Raw genomic sequence first — 23,605 nt, 5'->3', positions numbered from 1 at the left:
GGAATAAAGCACCAAGCACAGCAGATTTGCACAGACTGCAAAAGAAGCCTCTACAAGCTCATCATGTGTCTCATGTCTGACAGTATCGTCATTGAAATCCAACATAACAGTGGGATGGTGATCAGATCACTGCCCAAAATACAATGGTGAAAATTTGCTCCTCCCCATAACATCATCATGCCCAGAAATAGACCAGAACCTCGAGTTCTTAAAGTTATGGGGGATTGGTGGTATAACGATTATGTCACTGGGCTAGCAATCCAGAACCTGAGGCTACTGTTCAGAAGATATGGGATCAAATCCTATAAAGGCAGATGCTGAAATTTGAAATAAAGTGCGAGACAAATAGTGATCTTAACATTTGACGTGACTCTGGGAAAGTGGGTCTTAGTTTATGGCCCACGACAACAGTGGGTTATAACAATTCACATGTTCTTTGGAACTGATGATCCAGAGGCTGAAGAGCTCTGCTCAAATTTGTGTAGATATGACTACATGTAATACTATTGTGTGTTGAGTAAACAAGTCGCAAATTATATGTCATGTCTATTGCCAGTGTAACCATTTCTTGGTCATAGAATATGTTCTGTTCACAACAATTGACAGACACTTTGAAATAAAACAATGGTCAATTGACATCGTATCCGCACTTGTGGTTCAGATTGTTATTAATCATCTCAGAAAAAAAATCAAAGAGATTATGTATAGTGTATTATAAGGAGTCACTCTATCAGAACATAACAGGCATCTCAGGGCTGTGTAGTAGAAATAGCAATAGAAAGAATTAATTTCTATCATTTAGTTCTGACTTACAGGAATTTGAATTTTATTTTGTGACTGATTTTTGCGGAAGGCAAGGGCTATCTTTAAGTTGTACCTGCCAATGAATATGATTGAGATGTTGCTGTCATGGAATAGTAAATCAGTCGGCTTCCACAATCCATGCCAGAGAAGCTTAAACTTTTGAGAAATCTCTCAAACAAAGCATAGAGCCGAAACAAACAGATTAAATGAGGGCTTGACCCATAAAGATGTCGTGTGATCTCAAAAGAGAGGATGCATTCAGATGTCAGCAAGAGATGTGTATGTGTCTGCGTCAGTGTGTGTGTGTGTCTCCGTGTGTGTGTGTGTGTGTGTGTGTGTGTGTGTGTGTGTGTGTGTGTGTGTGTGCGCGCGCGCGCGTGTCAGTGTGTGTGTCTATGTCTGTATGTGTGTGTCTGTGTGTGTGTGTGTGTGTGTGTACGCCTGTGTGTCTGTCTGTGTGTCCGTGTGTGTGTCTATGTCTCTGTGTGTGTGTGTGTGTGTGTGTGTGTGTGTGTGTGTGTGTGTGTGTGTGTGTGGGCGCGCGCGCGTGTGTCTTTGTGTGTGCGTCAGGGTGTCTGAGTCTGTGCCTGTGTGTGTGTGTGTGCGTGCACGTGTGTGTGCGTTCACCTGTCTATGCCTGTGTCTGGGTACGTGTGTGTTCACACATGTGTGCATGTGTGTGTGCGTGTGTGTGCGTGTGTATGTGTATGTGTATGTGTGCATGCGTGTGTTTTTATGTAGCATCTGACCATGGCTTGCAAAGCTGTCGTTTGTTGCACATGCCCCATTGGCCACGAGAAAGTGATGGTGAGCCATTGTACCATTGCAGTCCATTAGGTACAGTTTTATTCCCTTTTGACTTTTTCCGTAGCAGTTTGGCACAAGTGAATGACTTGATAGGCCATTTGAGAGACCAGTTAAGAGTTCATCATATTGCTGCTGTGGGTATGAAATAACATGTAGGCAATACTGAGCAAGGAGAGCAGATTTGCTTCCCTCCAGGGTACAGTAGACCAACAGTTTTTATTTTGCAGCAATCCAATAGTTGCATGACCGCCATTATTGTGACTGGCTTTCATTTCCAGGTGTATTTATTAATTTGAATTTAAAGTCTTTCAGCAGCCATAGGATGAAACGGGGTGGTCTGTTTAAGATGGAAACGGTTAAACTGATGATCATGGGAGGTGCCTTGCTGTCACCTCACCACCATTTCCAAATTTTGTTAAGGAAACGAAGGGCCTGCCTCCCAGGGCCCTAATTTAAACAGACAGAAACTGCCAGAAATATTGGAGTTATTATGTGACTTTTTACCAGAACTCAATCAAGCATATAGAGGAATATTCAAAGCAATGAAGGTAAATCAACAGAAGCAATAAAAAGGCAACCCCTGATGAGAGGGTCACATAAGAAATGCTAACTTTGTTTCTTGCATCACCATGGATGCTCCCCGAACTGCTGCATGTCTCCAGACCATTTGCTTTTAATTCAGATTTCTAGCAGTTTGCTTTTGCGTAATTTGAAATACTAGCTTGTGTCAGGGTTATGTCATTGGCCATATTAACCAGGAACTGCACTAGAGATAGCATGCTATCAACAGGCCAATTTCACCAGCAAATTTGAAGTTGGAAAAGCACAAAAGGTCAGACAACATTGGAGGATCAGGACAGTTAACATTTCGGGCTGAAATGTCCCGACAAAGGGTTTTGGCCCAAAATGTTGACTTTCCTGCTCCTTGGAAGCTGTCTGACATGCTCCATATTTATTACTCTAGCTTCCAGCATCTGCAGTCCTTACTGTGATAATGGGAACTGCAGATGCTGGAGAATCCAAGATAACAAAGTGTGGAGCCGGATGAACACAGCAGGCCAAGCAGCATCTCAGGAGCACAAAAGCTGACTTTTCGGGCCTAGACCCTTCATTTACTCTCTGATGAAGAGTCTAGGCCTGAAACGTCAGCTTTTGTGCTCCTGAGGTGCTGCTTGACCTGCTGTGTTCATCCGGCTCCACACTTTGTTATCTTGCAGTCCTTACTGTCCCCATTTTCACCAGCAGTCGGTCGGAGCGAGTGAAGTCTCAGGCCTGCCAACTAACGTTGGCATAGCGACATCCTGACGACCTGAAGTTCTCTAATTACCACACTAACCCTGCCATCCTCCCCAATCTTGCCGAGCTCTCACTTGCCTTGGCAATACTATATCTGCGGGACCATAGCAGTGACCCGACCTTCCCCGACCCCTCCATCTTCCCCCCTTCCCCCAATTATTTCAGCTCACATTCTTAGAGGATTGTGCTTGAGAATATCCTGTTGACTTCAATACAGAAGGAATCAGCCCCTTGGTAAAAATCAGGGCTTGTGCATCAGTGGATGTGCCCTCATGTGGCTCAGATACTATTCTGCACAGAGGTTTCTCGAAGGGCGTTAGGATATGCCCCAATTTTATTGAGTGCCATAGTATGAAGGACAACCACACTAATTCAATCCATAGCAGAACTTGGGCATGGAGATATTTCACAAGCCTTACTGTAAAATGGTAGTCACTGAAGACTATCCAAAAGATATTTCTACTGGGCTCTATCAGTATTGACAAATGGCTTCTAAGCTCCCCATCTTATGAGATTCTTGGGTATGACTTTTTGCAGAAAAATCTGGTGCCTGCAATACTTTTTGTGAAGATCCCCAGTTCAGGGAAGCTTTGGACCAGATCAAAGCTTTCAAGCAGAGATAAATGGATTTAAGGAAGCTTTTACAAGGCCCATTAATCACAATAGATCAGCTACTAAAAATAAGTAACAGGTAAAAGGAATAAAGTGGTGCTGAGGAGAATTTATTTCACTCTGAGAGAAGGGGGCATGTCTGATGTGGTGATTGAGGGAAAAACCCTCATTGCATTAAAAGAAATTGGGTGGGACCTGAAATGCTACAACCAATAGGGCTACAGATAATGAGTTGGAAAGTGGGGTCATGCTGTGTAACTCTGTCCCAAGCATGATGGGCCAAACAATCTCCATCTGTGCTTTCAAAGTTTCTATTTTCAGGATGCTGAGACCTAAAACTTTGGGAATAGTTGATAAAACCCTAACTCAACAGAAAACTGTTACCAGGCTGAACAATGGTACAGGGCTAATATTGAAATTCATTTGTTTGAATATATTGTATACTGTACTTTGAAATATGAGTCAAAATACTTACAGGACATTAAGTAATCTAGAGTGTCAGCAAAAGAGTTCATTGGTCAGATTCGACTGTCCAATCAGGAGAAAATCCTAATGCACAGAGAGAAAATGCAATTATTTTGAATGTCAATGTTCTGTCTATGGAAGAACATACAGATGGAGTGCTTCTGTATCTCTAATACAGTAAAACTGATGGGAAAACTATATCATTGAATCCCTACAGTGTGGAAACAGGCCCTTTGGCCCAACAAGTCCACACTGAATCTCAGAGCACCCAACCTAGGCCTGTCCCCCAGTAGCCCACCTAAGCTACACATCCCTGGACACTATGGGTAATTTAGCCTGGCCAATCCACCTAACCTGCACATCTTTGGACTGTGGGGGTAACCCATGCAGACACAGGGAGAATGTGCAAACTCCACACAGATGGTCACCCAAGGCTGGAATCAAACCGGAGTCGCTGGTGCTGTGAGGCTGCAGTGCTAACCACTGAGCCACTGTGCCGCCCAAATTATCAGGCTATTTTGTTTTTTGTTATTCATTTATGGGATGCCTAGACCAGCTTTTATTGCCCATTCCTAATTGCCCTCGAGAAGGTGGTGGTGAGCAGGTTTCTTGAACCACTGTAGACCTTGGAGTGTAGGGAGAGCTGCAATGCAGTTAGGAAGAGATTTCCGGGATTTTGACTCAGGAACATTGAAAGAGCAGCAGTATGAGTGACTTAGAGGGAAACCTGCAGTTGGTGGTGTTCCCGTGCATCCGGTGTCCTTGCCCTTCTCAGCATTAGAGGTGGCAGCATTAGAAGATGCTGTCGGATAAGCCTTGCTGAGTAATTGCAATGTATCTTGTAGATGGACCACATGCCTGCCATTCTGCATTGGCAGTGATTCAGAGATGGTTAGCACCTTCGAAGACAAAGGGACAATGGTTAGATTCCCTCTTGTTGGAGGTGGTCATTGCCTGGCACTTGCTACCCGTGCAAACCTTACGTACCACTTATCGGCGCAAGCCTGGATGCTGTCCAGGTGTTGCAGTGGACAAACACAGTGATTTCTTTTTATTTGTGGAGTCACAATTGATGCTGAAAATTGCACAAAAATCAGCAAACAATCCCACTTCTGGCTGTGTGACAGAGAGAAGGTTATTGATGAAGCAGGATGGTTAGGCCTAGGACACTAATCTAAGGGGCTGTTGTGGCACTGTGGTAATATCCCTACCTCTGAGCTGGGAGGCCCGGATTCAAGTTCCACCCGTTCCAGAGGTGTTATAATATCTTTGAATAAGTTGACTAGGAAAATACCTACCCTGAGGAACTACTAAAGTGATGTCCTGGAACTCAGACTGCTAATAGCCATAACCATTTTGCTTTGTGCCAGGTCTGATAATAACCAGCAGAGAGTTCCCCCCCAGTTCTCATTGACAGTAGCTTTGCTAGAGCTCCGAGGTGCTATACTAGGTGAACTGCTACCTTGATGACAGGACCAGTCGTTCTCACACCTGGAGCTCAGCTCTTTTCTCCAAGCTTGGATCAAGGCTGCAATGGTGTCAAAAGCCCTGGCAAAACCCAAACTGAAAATCAGTGAGCCTACTATTTTTGTGAAGTGCTGCTTGCTAGCACTGTTCATGTCATCTTCCATCATTTTGTTTATGATGGAAAGTAGACTGACAGGTGACAATTGGCTGTTTTAGTGCTTTTTGTGTACAGTACATATCTAAGCAACTTTCCACATTGGCGGGTTGACACCAGTGTTTTAGCTGCACTGGAACAGGTTGGTTGGGGGCACAGCTAGCACTGTGGCACAAATCATTAGTGCTGTTACTGTCACAATGGATAGTAGCCAGTGCAGTATCCAGTGTTTTCAGCCTTTTGTAATATCACACAGAGTGAATTGAATTGGCTGAAGACTGACGTCTGTGATGCTGAGAACTTCTGGACTATATTTATATGTTATTTTTATCATCTTAAACAATGCTTTTCATTCTCACATTGCTGCACTGTCTATCGTGCTAGATAAGGTGCCAACAGGTGCACAAGTTATTAAGAGCCCTGTCTTGTCCAAGAGATCTGACTGGGAATAAAGCAGGAAGAGGTGTTGCTCTTTATGTTCAATACAGATCCGACCCTATATTAGAAAGGTCAATTCACATCCAGATATTTTCTGTTATTGCTCTCCAACAAGTCTTTGCTGGGTTGTTATCTAAAAGTCTCCAGTAAAGAAGCAGAACATAACTTCCTTAGTTCTGAGGAAGGTACCGGACGCGAAACTTTAACTCTGTTTTCTACCTCACAGATGTTGCAAGACTGCTGAGCTTTTCCAGCAACTTTGTTTTTGTTATAACTTCCTTAGTCTCTGTTTCTTTCCTTTAACCTGTAGCACCTGACAATTACCGGAACCCTGGGCCAGTTACTTCTAATTTTAATATTTAGATTTCATTGCGAGGGAAAAAGAAACCCTAACACAAGAGAAGTTACACTGCTCAGATATTAGAAATCTGTTTTCTTTGAGCATAACTTCACGCACATTTTTCCTGTTTAGGGGATAGTAGGAACCATTGGAAGAATTCCAAGGATGAATAGCCCACTGAAATATATCATGACCAATCCCCCTATCAGAACAATAACTCCTTGATTGAGGCAATGATGTGGTGGTAATGTCACTGGGGACCAGCAATCCAGAAACCTGGATGAATGTCCTGGGGAGCTAAGTTCAAATCCCATCATAGCAAGTGGTAAAGATTGAATTCAAGAAAGTTCTGGAAATCTTTGAACAGAAGCTAGTCCAGCAGTGACTGTGTCACTGCTGCCAGTCATCATCAAAAACCCATCTGGTTCACTAATGTCCTTTGAGGAAAGAAATCTGCCATCCTTACCTGGTGTGACCTATATGTGACTTGTAACAATGGGGGGTGGAGGCAAAGACTCTGTTTTAAGAAGCTCAGAATGAAAAACTCATGCCCAGAAGAGCTGCCAAGAATTATATTTTTCGTTCACCTGTTTTTAATCCTTTGGGACAAGTGTGCAGTGACCTTGCTCAGTGTGAAATGCAGCTCTCTTTATCTTCGGCTTTGAAGGTGCCATTCAGAATGGTCCCTGTACCATCTTGGTCTGACAACATAAATTGCATGCTATGACAAAGTCACCAAACAAAATGTCTTATTTAAATGACAATCGCAGCTCCTTTTGGAATTTTTTCTTGGCTTACTTGTCTCTCACAGAATTTATGATTCAGTCAAACACTCCATCTTTAATTCTGAATGGAGAAGTAAAGAGTAATTCACACTTAATCTTGTGATACCAAATGTCAACGTCCATGACATTAAAATACAGAGCTGGGTGCAGTATCTAATATGTATATTCAAAAGGGATTTTGAAAATAAGGCTCCCACCAAGTTGAAAACTTCAGTCTTTGGTTAATTACGCAAGAGGAACAGAAGGGTACTCTTTTGGAATCATAGAGACAAAGTCCTAGAGGACTACTCTTTCATCAGAGAAACATGACTGGTAGTGGTTTAACCTGTTGGTCACCATGCTACAGACAAGGGATGAGGTTGAGAAGCCAGGACCTGCATGCTGACCTCAGCTGGCAAGGGAATTGAAGCTGTACTATTGGCTTCAGTCTGCATTACAAACCAACCTTCAGGCTAACTGACCTCCCTGCCAGGTCTGTGTCACCATCTCCAGCAAAAGGGAAGAAGAAGAAAAAAAAAAGTGCGTTGGGGCCAGAAGAAATTCTAAATCAAAGCAAAATGCTGCAGTTCCTGAAAATTGCAAATAACCACAGAAACCTATGGAAACACTGAGCAGATTTAGCAGCATCTGTGGAGAGTGAAACGTTTCAGGCCATTAATCTTTCAGCAGAATTGGAGGTCACAAGAGATGAAGAGCTTTACAGCAAAAATATAGAGCCAGTGAAAAAGTATTTCCAGTTACATCCAAGGCTCCCATTCTCATGCCCCCACCCTGACCTAAATATCTCTAACCCCACTTTGTTCCCTTCCTAGATATACATCATGCTACCCATCAGAAAAAGAAACTGAACAGGATGGGCTGTTTAGAAGTGAGAAGGCTGGGGAGGCAGTGGCCTAGTGGTATTATCATTACACATTAATCCAGAAACTCAGCTAATGTTCTGGGGTCCGAGGTTCAAACCCCACTATGGTAGATGAAGAATCTGGAATCAAGGATCTAATGATAACTGTGAAACTATTGATGGGGAAAAACCCAGTTGGTTCACTAACGTCCTTGGGCCAGGAAATCCACCATCCCGACCTGTTCAGACCCACAGCAATGTGGTTGAGTCTTAACTCTCCTTGGGGAAATTTGAGATGGGCAATAAATGCTGGCCTGGCCAGAGATGAGAGTGACAGCCCTTGGCACTCAACTGAGTGTGACAGCAAGGAATCCTAGCAAAACTGAAATCAATGGATATCAAGGTGCAAACTCTCTGCTGGTCAGTGTCATACCTGGCACGTAGGAAGATGGTTGCGGTTGTTGGAGGTCAGTCATTTCAGGTCCATGACATCTCTGCAGGAGTTCCTCAGGGTAGTGTACTAGGCCCAACCATTTTCAGCTGCTTCATCAATGACCTTCCCTCCATCATAAGGTCAGATGTGGGGATATTCGCTGATGTTTGCACAATGTTCAGCACCATTCGCAACTCCTCAGATACTGAAACAGTCCATGTTCAAATGCAACAAGATCTGGACAACTTCCAGGCTTGGGCTGACAAGTGGCAATTAACATTCATGCCACACATATGACAAGCAACGACCATCACCAATAAGAGACATTCTACCCACTTGACATCCAATGGTGTTACCATCACTGAATACCCCATTATCAACTTCCTGGGGGTTATCATTGACCAGAAACTCAAATGGACTCACCACATAAGTGCAGTGGCTACGAGAACAAGTCAGAAGCCAGGAATACTGCGGTAAATAACTCATCTCCTAACTCCTCAAAGCCTGTCCACCATCTACCAGGCACAAGTCAGGAGTGTGATAGAATACTCTCTACTTGACTGGATGATTGCAGTCCTAACAACGCTCAAGTGGCTTGACACCATCCAGGACTAAGTAGCCCACTTGTTTGACATCACAGCCAAAATCATCCACTCCCTCCACCACTGATGCTCAGTAGCAGCAGTGTTTATTATGTACAATTTGCCCTGCAGAAATTCACCAAAGACCATCAGGCAAACCCACAATCACTTCCATCTAGAATGACAAAGGTTGCAGATCCATGGGAAGGCCACCACTTTCAAGTTTCCCTGCAAACCACCCACCATCCTGATCTGGAAATATATCACCATTCCTTTGCTTTCACTGAGTTAAAATTTTGGAATTCCCTCCCGAATGGCAGAGTGGGTCAACTCACAACAGGCGAACTGCAGCTGTTCAAAAAACCAGCTCACCACCACCTTCTCAAGGGCAACTAGGGTTGAGCAAGAAATGCTTGCCCAGGCAGTGATGCCCACATCCCACAAATGAATAGAAAGAAACCCAGATCCCATAAGTAAGTTAAGAAAAGGGTGACTCTTAGAGATACCTGAAATTATCCAGCACCTATAACTATACAGCACATGTTTCCACTTGTAGGGGAGTCCAAAACTAAAGGCTACAGATACAAGACAGTCACAATAAATCAAATAGGGAACACAGGATAAGCCTCTTTACCCCAAAGACTGATGAAAATTTAGACCTTACCACCACAGGGCGGGTAGAGGAAGATATTGTTGATGCATTCGTGGGCAATTGAGATAAGTACATGAGGAAGAAAGGACATGAAGGGTGTTTTAATAGGTCTCCATGGACAGAAATGTAGCATAAATCTCAGTGACAAAACCATTGGGCTGATGTCCTGTTCATGCATTTTATGCAGTGGTAAGTGAAACACCTTACTGGAAAGGGCTATAAAAAAATCGCAAGCTGTACTGTACTGTTTTTAAAGAGTTAACGGAAAACTGAGAGCTATTTATTGCAGTACTTTGATTTTACGATTTGGCCGACAGATTTGGGAAAGTCTTTGCTACTGAGAAACATATTACTAATATATTCTGAGCTGATTGGGAAAAAGCTGGCTTCACAGACCACAAATGGCACGTTCTTGCCCTGGGCTAGCAGTGGTTGATACACTAATCTACTACCTCCATGTCTGAATTTTCCCTGATTCTTTTCTGGGTTGCTAACAGAAGAGCAAATGAATAATTAAGTAGCAGGAGGGGTGGATGGAAGCATAAATCTGCTGTGTGTAAATTTCCATGCTAAAAATAAAAAATTTGCATTTACATAGAGCCTTTCTTGCTCTCAGAATGTCACAAAATGCTTCACAACCAATTGAGTCCTCTTGAAGTGTAGTTACTGCTACATCCCAAGAAGCATGGCAAACAACTTTCATACAACAGAGCCTCCTGTGTATTGCTGTGATTAATGTCCAGATCATCATTTGTGTGATGCTGATCAAGGCATAACTATTGGGCCAGGACGCTAAGGAGAATCCCTCCTTTTCTTCAGATGAGTGATCCTTACTCATGAAAGGATCAAGGACACAAGAGGGCAGCATTTAAAGTAATTGGTGAAAGAATCAAAACTGACGTGAGGAAAAGCTTCTATGTGAAATGAGAGGTTCAGCTCTGAAATGTGTTGCCTGAGATTGCAACAGAGATATTTTCCATTAAAGCATTCAAAAGGAAGAACCCGCTATTCTGTACAGAGAGAATATTGATTAAACTGAGCTAGTGTAGACTCACTGGCCCGAGTGGTCACCTTCTGTACAGTGACAATACTGCGATGCCGCGGGATCTTTTTGTCATCCACATGACTGATGGCACCTTTAATAAGTACAACACTGCGTTTACCTTCCAATTCAGAGACTGGAGTGCTATCAACTGAGCCACGGCATCGAATCTGGTAGCCAGGTCACTTTTCGACCACAAAATAAGGCAACAACTGTTTTTGTCATTTGAAGCCTCCATTTGTAGAAAGAGCAGCCCATGACCAAACATATTGACAGAAAGTCCATTTTTAATGGGGAGCTTGAAACTGATCACATTGAAACTGATGACATGAGAGAGACAGAAAAGGGCAGGAACCCTTTGAACTTGCTCTACCAATCAGTACAATGGCAGCTGATTGTCCAACTCATTGCCTGTTTCTGCTTTCCCCCAGATCCCATGATTCCTATAGCACAAAGTGCTACATCCAATTCCTTTTTGAAATCATATAATGTTTTGGCCTTGACTACCTTCTATGACACACATGAGACCCTGCTGTGTAAACGTTGCTGGCCATGTTTCCAGGGCAATAACAGGAACTACACTTCAAAAGGACTTAATTAGTTGTGAAGCACTTTGTGATATTCTGAGATCATGAAAGGCTCAATGTAAATGCAAATTCTTTATTTTTAGGCTCACCAATCTTTATTTGAAGAAATTTCTCCTCCTCTCAGTCCTAAATAGTTTACCCCATTTCCTTAAACTCTGACCCAAGATTCTGGACTCCTGGTCATTGGGAACATCCTTCCTGGGTCTACCCTGTTTGGTCCTGTTAGAAGTTTATAGGTAATGAGAACGCCCCCCCCCCCCCTCAACTAACTTTTCTGAACTCTAGTGAACATAATCCCAAAGTAATCAACGTTTCCTGATATATCAGTCCTGCCATCCCAGGAATCAGTCTGGTAAACCTTCACTTCATTCCCTCTACAGTGAGACATCTATCAGATATATTCTACATCATTGAACAATGAATGGGGAATCACACCTCTATGGTAGATAGGTTCGTCTGTCTGTCACTGAAATTCACTTACTCTGGGATAATTGGCTGTTGTGTCCTTTAAGCATCTGAGTGGCACATGTGACAAAACTGAAAACACGAGCTTACAGGAACAGAAGGGACAGGTGACATTGTTACTCCTAGTAAAAGATATGGTTAGCCAAACCTACCCCCAGACAATTGGGTATGAAGCCTGTGGTCTGTCCTACATGCCACATTGTAGGTGGCAAGCCCACAGGTTCCACCCCGGGACGGACACTCTCTGCATAAACAGTAGACCACATTCATGAGGCTTCCAGCTCCAGTGATAATCAAGCTGCTGCCCTACGATGCACAGGAACACTAAGTAGTTCAGGCTGCACAGATAAAGTAAGAACTGCAGATGCTGGAGTCAGAGATAACACAGTGTGGAGCTGGTGGAACACAGCAGGCCAGGCAGCATCAGAGGAGCAGGAAAGTTGATGTTTTGGGTCAGGACACTTCTTTAGGTCCTGACCCGAAACGTCAACTTTCCTGCTCCTCTGATGCTGCCTGGCCTGCTGTGTTCCTCCAGCTCCACACTGTGTTATGTCAGGTTGCACAGTGACTATTTGAAACATGAGCAGAAGAATATCTGGCAATTCAAAATATAGATTTCTTTTATTTCTGAAGAAGGGTCCAGACCTGAAACATCAGCTTTCCTGCACCTGTCATGCTGCCTGGTCTGCTGTGTTCATCCAGCTCCACATCTTGTTATCGGCAGTCCCTACTATCTCTAGATTTCTTTTATATGTGTTATGACAGTTTGTGTTTTAAAACAAATATATTTTCTTATTCTTACATCTCTCTGTAATAGATTAGGATTTAATTGTTCCCCTTTTCAAATAGTACTGGTGTATTTTCCCAATCCCCCTGTTTGTAGACACTTACTTGGCGAGATCCACAATAACATAGAACATAGAACATAGAACAGTACAGCACAGAACAGGCCCTTCAGCCCACAATGTTGTGCCGACCATTGATCCTCATGTATGCACCCTCAAATTTCTGTGACCATATACAAGTCCAGCAGTCTCTTAAATGACTCCAATGACCTTGCTTCCACAACTGCTGCTGGCAACGCATTCCATGCTCTCACAACTCTCTGCGTAAAGAACCTGCCTCTGACATCCCCTCGATACTTTCCACCAACCAGCTTAAAACTATGACCCCTCGTGCTAGCCATTTCTGCCCTGGGAAATAGTCTCTGGCTATCAACACTCTTGTGAAGTTGAACTAGAAGGGTTTCACCACAGACTGTTAGACCTGGTGAAGGGAAATACTTTGCAAGACTTACAAGGAGAGATTTAGCCAGAAATTATAAAGAGATTAGCAACAATTTATGTACAGATAGTTGAGGGGCTTCAGGTTATCAATGCCCTTGCTTTTAAGATGGAAAACAAAAGTTCAAAGCTGTAGTTAGCAGCCTGGACTTCCTCTGTGAGGCTGGGTCAGTTGGCTGACCAGCAATTGAGAAGTTGTTGTTGGATTCTTCTCTTTTCAAAGAAACAACTCTTTGAAGGTCTTCTGCAGCTTTGATTATTTGCTGAAAACTCAAATATTGTTTCGTGGCTGCTTTCCAAGGCCAGAAGCGTTTTCCCTTGCAGCTCAGATTTAGGGATTTTGATGTGGTCATGACTGCCTACTATTTTGAAATTATATGATTAAAAGGGGTCTAGGCCCGAAACGTCAACTTTTGTGCTCCTAAGATGCTGCTTGGCCTGCTGTGTTCATCCAGCTCCACACTTTGTTATCTCGGATTCTCCAGCACCTGCAGTTCCCACTATCTCTGGTTAAAAGGCAGTTGGGTTTGGCCCTCTGGGAGTCACATGACCAAGCCTCCTCAGGGTGAGGGGTGCAAGGCGACAGCTACTGTGAGACAATGTCTTGTATTGCAGATAACCTACTCTCTATGGCCATCCTGGAGGCTACATGGAAAGTTACTAACACTTCTTTGTGTAGGATGGGCACAGCTTGCAATTCTATTGCGCAGGTGAGACAATTGTCTCGATAGCAGCTTAAAGCACAATAGTTGGCATTCCAGTTCCATCAGGAAGTTCAGAAGATGGCAAGTATCTGTTTCACTTTGACTTCTGAACAGTTCCCAGAACATTACAGCAAATCTAATGATATGATTATAACAACCGCCTCTATAATACAGAACTGAAATTTTGCCAGATAGAGACTCAACATTGAGATTTTTTTGCCTTCCAGTTATCTTGTAAAATACACTGGAAAGAGGAGACATCATCGATACAGAAGAAGAAGAGGGTGCTGATTGGTTCAAATAACAGTTGACACGGAGATGCAGCAAGAACAGTGAATTGTCAATCTTAATTCTCAAACCAGGCAGAGAGATTCTGATTGGTCAGGGGATTGCCATGGGGAGGCAGCAGAGTTTGTCTCCATGACCTGTTCTTTTAGGGGAAAAAAAATGGCAATGTCTGCACAGTTTCCAGTTGCTTACATAAAACAGGTCCTGAGTATTGATGTGAGTTGCATCACATGAAGATGTTGTTGCTTTTAGCCCATTAACGACAATTGGGTGTCTTTTCCTTGTAGTCAGTGATACCCACCCAAACCAGGAATGTTACCCTGGCACGTTACATACAGCCACCAACCAGTCACTGACTGTCAAAGCCATCTTGCTCCAAGCGTATTGTGGGAAGTGTTCCCCGGCTGCCAATAAATTATGTAAGTGGCGCTTTACATTATCTATAATACCAGGCCCTCGTGTACAGGTACATGTTGTACTTGTACAGCACGGAGCTCAGCCTGTTTATTCTGCACCTGCTTCTGGTGAAATTTGTTCTGCAGAAATCAGTGAGATGAAATTCCAAAGGCTTGATGTATTTTGTTTCCTATAATTACAATTCCAATTCTGTTTCCTTCACTCCTGAAGCAATATATTTGTCAGGTACTGTCCATCCTCCTGTGCTTCTTTCAAAGGGCAGATTCTTACAGAGGCACCATGGGCATCAGCCACCATATTGGGGGGCTGGCATGACCCCAGTATTGCCTCTTTGCAGGGAGGTTTGCTGCATCCACTCAGCTGTTTAGCCGAACCCTGGGTGATGGACCTGGAGGAAACGCGTTGGGGGCCAGGGAATAGAATGCCTACCGCGAGCTGCTGGACATTCAGGGGCAGCAGTCCTTCTGCATTCACCTGCACCATCAGGGAATTGGTGGTTGCCTCAGGTACTCCGTGCCAATCAAGGCCTTTTGAGGGAGTTCATGGCAAGAAGGATGTCACCGGTTGAGGGGATTGTGGAGGAGCACAGGGCCAGCAGCAAGAGGAGTGGAATGGCTCTCTGTGGGCAACACCTACCCCCACCCCTTTGCCAGGTTCAGAATCCTTGACAGACACTGACTACCTCGGAACAAAGGACACGCATCGGCCCCTCTCCCCTCCGGGAGTCCACATCAAAACACACCATGGTTTGCTTGTCATGCTTCTTGTACGGTGATTCACACCCCCAGCCCCAACACCCCACACACACACACACACACACACACACACACACACACAGACTTTATGAGCTTATACAAGCTTTGATTGCCCACTTAAGAACCTCAGCTGGCAGCAAGAGCAAGAATGCCATCTATAAGCCTTCTACCCATGGACATATGGATGTGGAAAAGCAGCCAATACCCACCCAGCATCTGATTTAATTACCCCGCCACCAAACTTGCCACATGGGAGTCCGGAAACTAATGTTATGGTGTTGTTTGGTTATGGGGCATCTTCTCCCATTCTAACTCTTCCACTTGCTCATATTGAGAAACACACACTCACATACATGCATGACGATACAATGGCTTTAACAGGTGTACTTTGCCCTGTTTTTATTTGAAGAGAGGTTTTAATACAGAGGTAAAGAGTTGTCTGTTGAAATCTTATAAAGTAAACAGCTTGCAAGGCCTTGGGTTTATTTTTCAAGTTGGAACAATAGAGGCAGCCTGAATGGGTGGGGGCTGGCTCTACCAGAATTTTTGTTTTAGTGATTGGGTAGTAGTTGTTGCTGGGGTCTTGAAGCTGGGTTTGGAAGCTGCAATACCTCTCCACCTGCTACATTTTCTCGTAGAGTTTTCTCTTGATATTTTCCTCCTGGTCTAGAGAACTGCCTCTGAGACAATCAATTTCTCTGAACTTGCCTTTGCTAAGGGTGTATTTATGGGACATTACTATTTTGGAACAGCTAAGTAATAGTAGTTAATAATCTATAATTCTGTTAAGTTTTCCAACAGAGGTAAGTTATTCCAATTTCTTCTTTCTTTTGTTTTATTTTAACTACACAGTATAAATAAAGTGTGTGTTGCTTAATATTGAGTAGTTTGACAAATCAAATTGCATCTAGAATGCAACGCCTTACACTTACCTTTAAAATAAGAAAATGTTAGAGTCTAGACTATCTTCTGAATATCTTTCTAGGGGGTTTGGTCTGGTCCATAACACATGCACAGAAAGGGTTGTTCAACTTTCTTGTTCTCTACCCTAGTAAGCAGTGCACGCTTAATAATTCAGTATATTCAAGATGGAATTTGATAGGTTTTTGGTTGCTGAGCAATGAGGCATTGGTGTAGTAAGGTGATTATATATTGAGTGGTAAAGCAGGTTTGATAAGCCAAGTGGTCGTGTTCTGTGTCCATTTCTTAGGTCCGTGTGTTCCAACACTGTCATGCTCTCCATCCTGTAAAATCAATACATCAAGCTATCTGACCCTAGGTCATTGATATTAATGAGTAAGGCAGTAACAGTAAATGCTCTGGTTATTACCTTCTAGCTGTGTTTGTGTTTACTACTCTCGACCTGCGTATAACAAACATATCTAAAAGGCAAACCATTTTCTCTGACTAACTGTAATCTAAGACAGAAAAGTCACAAATAATAAAATGGATGTTAATTGGGTGCTGCACTATTAGAATGATGAACATTACAGAGCGGAAAATTGCATTCAGCATCTTTAAAAGCAGTTAATTGCTACAGTCTTGAATATTTTGGTTGACAGCAACCATCTCTTGTTTAAAGAGTTGAAGAAATATCTTTTTTATCAGCTGTTTTAAGGCATTATGTTCAGTGTGAGCACAAAATGTTCCATGTCATAGTATTTTGCTAACAATCTATATTGTCGAATGGTTGTTAAGGCGTTATAAAATATGCAAAAAGTTAACGTTGAACTTTTTAAAAAACACAATTGCAAAGAAACATTGGTATAAAGGTTCCTTCCTGCTCAAGCCTGTGCTTTGTTGACATCAGTAACAAACGGTTTATTGGGAAATCAGCAGCGTATACTGGAGTTGCTTTATTAATATCATTATTTTTGTTATCGAAACACCTGCAGTTTAATAGAAAGCACCAGGTTTAATTCTATTTACTGTGTCAGAAATGGTTATGAATTTTGATTAAATAACTCTGGAGATGGCCTGTAATATTACCCTTGCAGCCTTCTGCTTGGTTGCGGTGATAATCAGATCAGCCTCGGGTTTGACCGTCCAGTCGATCCAACTGTGCTGCTTTTCAAATTTTAGCAGGTGGAAAGACAAAGCTGCTGACTGCTTTAGCACCACCATCTTTTCATCTTTTTCAAACCAACTCATGGGTCAGCAAGAGGGCAGGTTGGGAGAGAATATTTAGTGCCACTTTTTGCTCAATGGTTTAGCATTAAGTGCATTGAAGTTGAAAATGGCTTGGTTCAAATGTAGAGCCATATTCCATTCAACAGTCTTATCCCCAGAAGTGTATCGATATGGACACTATGTTTCCACTTCCCATTCCATCCTTTTCAGTATTAGTCAAACTTTGTACTTAAGCCTTTGAAGATTTTCTATTTCACTTGTTTTGCTTGTCCTTTTTGAATATTGTAGAACCTGGCTGCTCCACCCGGACTTCTCTTTATACTGTGCCTCATTGATGCATAAACCCCAAATCAGAATTCCAAATAACACTCAGAGACAGTAAGAACTGCCAATGCTGGAGTCAGAGATAACACAGTGTGGAGCTGGAGGAACACAGCAGGCCAGGCAGCATCAGAGGAGCAGGAAAGCTGACGTTCGGGTCAGGACCCTTCTTCAGAAATGGGTCTGAAGAATGGAATGAAGGCCTAAAGTGTGCATTAATTGTCCATGTAAGGGCCTCAATTGACTGGATGGACAGCATGACAGTGTTGGAGCAACACAGCAAGGCCTCCCGCTCCAGACCTAATCAGGTTCGAGATAGAGTTGTAGAGCTGTACAGCATAGAAACAGACCCTTCAGTGCAATTTGTCCATCCTAACCAGGTATCCAAAACTGACCGAGCCCTGTTTGCCTGCATTTGACCCATATCCCTTTAAACCTTCCCTACCCACGTACCTACCTAAATGTCTTTTAACTGTTGAAATCGTAACTGCCTCTACCACTTCCTGTGGCAGCTCGCTCCATATCTACATATGTGTGAAAAAGCTGCTCCTGAAGTCCCTGATAAGTCTTTCCCCTCTCACCTTAAACCTATGCCCTCTGGTTTTGGACTTACTCTCCCTAAGAAACAGACCTTGACTATTCACCCTACCCATGCCCCTCATGATTTTATCAACCTCTATAAGGTCACCCCTTGGCCTCCTATAACCCAGGGGAAAAAGACAGAAGTTCCCTAACCACTATACTCACACCTAGTTAAATTGTTGGTTTCTTTTATTTACTGGAAAATGGCAAATCTGTCTCAGTAGAAATTCACTCCATGCTGGACCTTCTGTAAACAGGCAACAAATAAAGTAGAGCCTACAAGTCGTAGATACCCAATATTACTGTGTTTCATGAAGAAACCATATCAGTTGTGAAAATCCAGAAGCAACAAGCATCTTTTATATAGTATTTCTGGCACGGACAAAGAGATTTAGCTCACCAGGTCCATGTTCATGTTTATGCTCTATTTGAGCTCCTTATTTTCATTTTATTAGCATCTTCTTCTACTCCTTTCTCCTTCATGGGTCTATCTAGCTTCAATTTAAATGTATCAATTCTGTTTGCCTCAATGACTCCTTGGAGCAAGTTCCCCATTCTGACCTCTCACTGGAGAAGATGATTCTTCTGAATTCCCTATTACATTACTCTGACATTTATGGTCCCTAGGTTTTGCCTTCTCTCCAGTGGAAATATCTTTGTTGACCCTTTCGTAATTGAAAACTCTTATCAGATCACCCCTTCATCTTTTCCTTTGAGAAGGTCCTGGGGAGTGTTGCTGAACAATGAGTGCAGGTTCATAGTTCCTTGAATGTGGAGTCCCACGGGGATAGGATAGTGAAGAAGGTGGTTGGTTTGCTTGCCTTTATTGGGCAGTGCATTGAGTATAGGAGTTGGGAGCTCATGTTACGACTGTACAGGGCATCAGTTAGGCCACTTTTAGAATACTGCAAGCAATTCTGGTCTCCCTGCTGTAGGAAGGACATTGTGAAATTTGAAAGGATTCAGAAAAGATTTACAAGGATGTTGCTGCAGTTGGAGGGTTTGAGCTACAGGTAGAGGCGGCATAAACTGGGGTTATTTCCCCTGGAGCATTGGAGGCTGAGGTGTGACCTTATAGAGGTTTATAAAATCATGACGGGCATGATTAGGGTAAATAGACATGGTCTTTTCCCCCAGGTGGGGGAGTACAAAACTAGAGGGCATAGGTTTTAAGTGAGGGAGAAAGCTTTAAAAGGGATTTAAGGGCAACATTTTCACACAGAGGGTGCTGCATGTGTGGAATGAGCTGCCACAGGAAGTAGTGGAGACTGGTATAATTGCAACCTTTAAAAGGCATCTGGATGAGTATATGAATTTATTTAGGATATCTGGTTGGCTTGGATGAGTTGGACCAAAGGATCTGTTTCTGTGCTGTACATCTCTATGACTGTAGCCTGTTCAATTGTCCTGCTTACTTATAGCCTCTCTGTTCTGTTATAATTGTCATAGGCCCCCTACAGTGTGAAAACAGGCCATTCAGCCCAACAAGTCCACACTGCCCTTTCGAAGAGCATCCCACCCAGACCCATCCGTCTACCTTTTCCATACGACCCTGTATTTCCCATTCAACTAACTTACACACCCCTGGACTCTATGGGCAATTTAGCATGGTCAATCCACTCTAGGCTGCACATCCTTGGGCTGTGGGACGAAACTGGAACACCCAGCAGGAACTCACATGGACACAGCGAGAATGTACAAATTCCATACAGACAGTTGCCCAAGGATGAAATCAAACCCAGGTCCCCAGTGCTATGAGGTAGCAGTGCTAACCACTGAACCACCGTGCCACCAGGTTTTTTTTAGCCAGGCTTTTTTAAAAACATTTTTTCTGGTGCCTCTACATCTGTTACAAGTACAAGCTGATAACCAGGAGCCTCAGCATCTCTCTTCTGCAAATTAAAGCAAAAATTAAGAGAGCCATTTCCAATTATTTCTCTTCTACATTAGCACCCACTCTGTCTCTCAATAGTGAAGAAATTGAGGCTCGGAACAAAACCTATGACTGAAAATTTTGCTACCATCCCAATGTTGTTCTGTACCCTGGTCACAATTTAGATTGGGTAAGTCTGAAGCTGAGGGCTCCCAGTTCATGTGCAACTGGGAAAGAACAGAAATATATTGTTCCAATGAACAGCTCTTGCACATAATATGCTGTCATTAACTTCACAGAAAGCTTGCTGAGGGATTGTGTCAAACCCAACACTTAGAGAGTTAGTGGCAAGCTTTAATTCTTCTGGATACTGATAAAGACAGAAAGGACTTGAATTTATAGAGCACCTTTGGCAATGTGCCAAAGGACTGTATTACTATTGAAACACTTCTAGAAAAGAATTATTATTGCCACGATGGGAGAGTTTCAATCACCTTGTACACAGCGAGGACCCCAAATATCAATGAAACATGTGACAAAGTGATCTGTTTCCTGCTAATGTCGAGACTCCCAGAGATCACTGTACTGCGGTTCTTCAAATGCCACCTTTCTGGCAGTGTAGCACTCTGTCAGTACTGCACTGGAAGGATTTAGTGCTGAGGCTTCCCAAGCAGGGAGTAACCTCACAAGCCTCAGAGGCGAGTGAACTAATGCTGAGCATATGGTCTTTTATCCTCTTCCCCAACTCCATCCCTATTAACAAACATCAAACCAGAAAAGATCTGAGCTCCCTCTGAGATTTCGAAAATAGACATGTCCCAAACAATCCTGTGAAGTACCTTGCCAGTACATAAAGATGATATATAAATGCCAACCTAGTTTCGCTCTTCAACCTGTAACACTACAGCGATGGAACACAAGGAGTTGATTTACTAGTCAGCACAGAACTGATTAGAAGGGTGAGTAAGATGTGGCAATGAGGCCTGGCTAACGTTGAGCATAGGTTCCTCTGTGCCCAGGAGAAAATGAACAGAATTGAGGGTTCAGGGTTCTAGTCTGGTTTATGAATCTGCCTAACGCCAATTTGACTTGATGTGACACTTTAGTCCCTTTATGCTATACTAAATACCTCGGCAGAGTTTGTAATCTCAACGCTTGACTGATTGAAATGAAGGAAAGCACCACTCACCAGCCATTCCAGTTTGACGAGGATTTCCTCATTATTGTACCCAGGTATCTTCGTCTTTGTGTGGTTTAAGTTGACACAACAGGTCTGTCTTTTTCCTCCCATTAATTCAGATCTCACACAAGCTGCTCCTCCCTCCCTGGACTGAAACATGTAACCCACAACTGCATCACTGACAAAGCTGTATGAGCTTGTTTTGCAGATTTGTACCTGTTAAACTGAGTTTGAGAAATTGATCATGTTCGACCAGATGTTAGATTTAGTGTGTGAGCATTAGACTTATGCCTTATGAAAGGGGGATCATCTTAAAAACTTAATTTTACAAATTACCTAATTTGTCCCTTTCCTCTGAAGTGGCAGATGGAGTTTAATTTGGATAAATGTGAGGTGCTGCGTTTTGGAGAGGCAAATCAGGGCAGGACTTATTCACATAATGGTAAGGCCCTGGGGAGTGTTGCTGAACAAAGAGGCCTTGGAGTGCAAGTTCATAGTTCCTTGAAAGTGTGGAGTCCCACACGGACAGGGCATTGGAGAAGGTGTTTGGTACGCCTGCTTTTATTGGTCAGTGCATTGAATATAGGAGTTGGCAGGTCACGTTGCGACTGTACAGAACACCGTTTAGTCCACCATTGGAATACTGCATTCAGTTCTGATCTCTCTGCCACAGGAAGGATGTTGTGAAACTTGAAGGTGTTCAGAAAAGGTTTACAAGGCTATTGCCAAGTTTAGAGGGTTTGAGCTATAGGGAGAGGCTGAATAGGCTGGGGCTATTTTCCCTGGTGCGTTGGAGGCTAAGGAGTGACCCGATAGAGGTTTATAACATCCTGAGGGGCATGGACAGAATGGACAGCTGAGATCTTTTCTCCACGGTAGGGGAGTCCAAAACTAGAGGGCATAGGTTTAAGGTGAGAGGGGAAAGATATAAGGGGGACCTAAGGGGCAACTTTTTCACACAGGCAGAAAGTGGAGACTGGTACAATTACATTTAAAAGACATCTGGATGAATATTTAGAGGGATATGGGCCAAATGCTAGCAAATGGGACTAGATTTATTTTGGATATCTGGTTGACATGGATGATTTGGACCAACAGGTCTGTCTCTGTGCTGTACAGCTCTATAACTATTGAAATCCTGTGAAGAGGTTGTGTCTGTTCTTCTCAAAACAGTTTGGGATTAAACCTAGCTCCACCAACACAATGTTGGATCCTGGTTATTAGAACTCTCAATCCAGACAATCCCTGTTGGGAGGAAGTGCAGCTGTGGGGTAGGAGCTTGTGTGCAGGGTGTGTGGGGGATCATGTGGGCATTGGGGTGGTGTTTTTGAATGTGGGTGTGGTGGGAGGCACATTGTGAGCAGTAGTTGGGACTTGTGTGACCAGTGGGAAGGGTTTGCTGCAGTCAATGCATTTTGTGGGCATTGGGGTGTGACCTTTGTGGATATAGTTTTGTGGAGACAGGGATTATTAGAGGCAGTGACAGGCACAGTCTTGCATTAATGTGGAGCTTTGTGTAGATGGCTAGAGGGAGGGGCGTTGTGGCAGTTTGAGAAAAAGACGCTTGAAGATGTGAGAGGTTTGTAGATGCAGACAGATAATGATATAGGAGCAGGGGAGGGTGGTGTAAGTGCAGGGTGGAGGATCCAACATTATGAGGTCAGCTGGAAAATCAGTGCCATGCTGGAACCCCAGGGGGAGCTTCCATCTACCTGGCAGAACAAGTCCAAGAGAGAACAAAAACAAAGTTGCTGGAAAAGCTCAGCAGGTCTGGCAGCGTCTGAGAAGGAAAAAACAGAGTTACCATTTCGTGTCCCGAGACCCTTCGTCCGAACTTCCTCCAGTTCTGAGGAAGGGTCACCGGACCCGAAACGTTAACTCTGTTTTCTCCTCCACAGATGCTGCCAGACCTGCTGAGCTTTTCCAGCAACTTTGTTTTTGTTCCTGATTTACAGCATCCGCAGTTCTTTCGAGTCAAAGAGAGAGTCCCTGACAAGTAGGTCTTTAAGCAGACTAATTACTTCGATGTATTGTATCAGATCCAAGGTGAAATACGTGGTGACACACCTTTGTTGCACATCTTGCAGAATCTCCGCTTTTATTTTTCTGCCATTGTGTTCACTTAGCCCCATGTGTGTTGTTCTCCTGAAGGAGACTTACTAAGCACTACAGCCACTACAGCACATTGAATGGCTACCTTCTCATTGCTTCTGTAAGTCGAATCAGGCCAATAATGGTCAGCGCTGAGGGAGTACTCCTCTCGCTCTGTCACCTCAAAGCTACAAAGGCTCAATTTGCCAGCA

The 23,605-nt window shown here is 43.4% G+C and overlaps 1 protein-coding gene across 5 annotated transcripts in view; it reads left to right on the top strand.

The window, feature by feature from the left end:
* Positions 1-23,605, top strand: part of LOC125464526 (rap1 GTPase-activating protein 2) — a 325,971-nt gene that overhangs the window by 148,904 nt on the left and 153,462 nt on the right. The window lies entirely within an intron of this gene.

This window comes from Stegostoma tigrinum, chromosome 27 (genome assembly GCF_030684315.1).
Source record: "Stegostoma tigrinum isolate sSteTig4 chromosome 27, sSteTig4.hap1, whole genome shotgun sequence".
Classification (NCBI taxonomy): domain Eukaryota; kingdom Metazoa; phylum Chordata; class Chondrichthyes; order Orectolobiformes; family Stegostomatidae; genus Stegostoma; species Stegostoma tigrinum.
Note: the sequence above shows the minus strand (reverse complement) of the source record. Positions and strands in the feature narration are given on the sequence as shown.